Below are 2,910 nucleotides of genomic sequence, written 5' to 3' on the forward strand. Positions count from 1 at the left end.
TGGCAGCTGAGACACCGCCGGTGAGCGCGGTTTCTGCATCATTCTGATCACCATATCCTCTGATGAAGGGACGCTGTCCCGAAATGCATTGGGAACAGGGAACTGTTCATGATTTCGTTGGATACTAATGTGATGATTTATTCAGTATGACATTCAACAGCTTATATGATCTGAAATATATGACTCTTGAATAAAACTACAGTTTTTGTTTGAAGAACCTTGAATCAACTACATATTTTCATTTGAGGTTAACACCTACATAGGTGCGCCTGTTGGATGTAGTGCGGGATCCCCCCACACTCCCCTGCCATTAGAACGGCAGCAGGGACATGTAGCGGTTGCAGGCCCATGGGAGGCCACCTCCACTACTTTCCACCCAGTATGGGGGCTTCCCCCTCCCACCCTGCACCACCAGGTGCAGGTTCGGGGTAGCAACCAGATGGCCGGCCTCAGAGTGCACGGCCACTCTTATTGTCAGTGGACCAGGGACCTTGTTGTTCTGGTCATCCTAGGTCATCTGGTAGCTGGATTGCCCAGGCTATCTAGTGGCCAGACTGTACAACCAGATGGCAGGTGGGCTGGATGACTAAATGGCCTACAAGCCAGCCTGCGGGACTAACTTCAATGTTTGGCCCCAAACCAAGGTTCTGTAAGCCCCCACTATTAGTCGAGGAAAATGGACTTCTCGTGCAGACCCATGGGAAGAGGGTGTGGGATGGACTGGGCTTAACCCACCCCTGGCTCCACAGGCCTGGGCTCCAGAAAGGCACACACCCAAGGCAGCACTCTGAGCTCACAGAATGGTGGTGACAGTCACTACCCAGGGCATGGTGGCTGCAGACTGTGGAGGACTCTCCTGTTTCCCCATTGGGGAATAGAGCAGAGACGAGCCCTCATGAATGTCCAGCCCTCAGGTCACCGAGCTTGATCACAAGCCAGGGAGAGCTCCAAGAAGCCCTCAGCAGATGGCTGGGCCCGGTCCCGAATGACAGAGACCATCAATGATTTCCCATGCCACCCAGGAGGTACCGTCAGCAGGCATGGCACAAGGCTTCCCATTCTCCTAGGAACAAGCGGGGCCTGGGATAGGGGAAGCGGCAGGCCCAGGAAACCCTCTCCCCCTTCTCTGACAGAGAGGGAGGCCGTGGACCTGCCCTCGGTCAGAGCTCCGGTAGGTCCCACGCTCCATACACCGGCCCTCTGTGTTACCCAGCGCATGGTGGGTGAAATGGGCTCTGCGTCACAGACAGGAAGGCCTGCCTGGGGATGGTCCAGACCGGACTCTGTTCGATCAGGCATAGTTGTGCCTATTTGGCAACTGTGGGCTGCTTGGTTGGAAACACCAGACCATGGCCCCGCCAGGGCTTCTGAGCCACAGAGTGGGCAGGACGGGGCTCCCAACGACACGCCACACCACACCACTCCAATCTATGCCACTCACTCCATGACACAACACTCCACTCCACATTACTTACTCCACTCTACTCTATCCCTCTCCACCCTACCACACTACACTCTAATCTATCCCACTCCAGTCCACTCCAATGTACCCCATTCTTATGGCAATTTTAAAAGAGTGCTAGGTAAGCTTAGCGGACTTCAAAGGATTAAACTGTGCCCTTGGAGATCCTTTAGAACAACTGAGAGATCCCAAGTTGGGACTGGGCAAGAGGCTTTTTGAGCTTAAAACATTTACGCCTACTGACTAAAGAAAAGACTTTCATCATGTCATCAGAAGGTGTTTGAAAAGTCTTTATTGCTGACCATTGGGCTGACAAAGTCACGGGAACTAACCCCTTCAGGAAGCCCTCTCTTAAAACATCCAGGATCTTCAAGGGGTCATTGGTCCAAGGTTTTAAAAAGTCTATTCACACACTAAGATTGAAAAACACTCCAATGCTTAATTCATGAGGTTAAAGTTGATTGCTTCCTTGAGTTTAGGATGTTTATCTTGAACACTCAGACTTTCTGATCTGACCCTCTCAATTTCCAAGCTGCAAAGCTGAGATGCCGCAATATTTGAGGTGGAAGTAAGGGGTAACTGAAGTGTAGATGGGTAAAGTGGAAGAAGAAAAGAATCCTCTATTGCCATCTACAAGAGTTGAGAGATCCACAGTCTTCTTGGGTGAAAAAGTATGAGTATGTGCCTCTCCTCCCGAATCTTCTGCTGCACCTTCAGGAGGAAGGGAATTGGAGGACAAGCATACAGAATAATCTTGGGTCACGGGATGGAGAACACATGCACTGCCAATGCATGAGAACAAGTTACCTCGGTTAAAAACAGAGGAGGCATCACATTCTGTGATGATGTGAAGAGGTCTATTTTTGGATTCCTAAAATGAGCACATATCTGATCGAAATGGGACTGTGAGATGTAATAAATTACTGATGAAGGAAGATTTCAACACATAGCATCCACTTGGTGATTGAGATTGCCTCTAATATAAACCACCTTCACAGCAGCTAGATGTTTTTCCACCCAAGAGAAAATCTTCATCAACAGTCATTGAGCTTTTAACTCATCGTCCTTCCTTGTCTTTTGAAACAACACCTGACAACCAAATATTATTTTCTTAAGAAAAGATTCATTCCTTTGAACTGGGTTTGGAAAGCTTGAATTGCTTCCGAGGTCGCATATAACTCCCTCTAGTAGGAAGCCTGCCTCCTTTCCACTTTTTTCCACAGACCCTTCACCTCCTGATGTTGGGGAATTTCCCTTCAACCCCAAATGGTTGCATCTGTTGTCCAGAGCAATAGGATGAAGAGATGGAACTGTATCCCTCTTGAGAAAGTCTCATACAATAACTACCTATGGAGATCATGAATAACTTGAGAACTGTCTGAGACAAGTCAGTCAAAGTATTGGGATGCTTGGTTCCAATGCTTTAAAAGATCATTGAGATTAGGTTT

This window comes from Lissotriton helveticus, chromosome 2_1 (assembly GCF_964261635.1).
Source record: "Lissotriton helveticus chromosome 2_1, aLisHel1.1, whole genome shotgun sequence".
Lineage (NCBI taxonomy): Eukaryota > Metazoa > Chordata > Amphibia > Caudata > Salamandridae > Lissotriton > Lissotriton helveticus.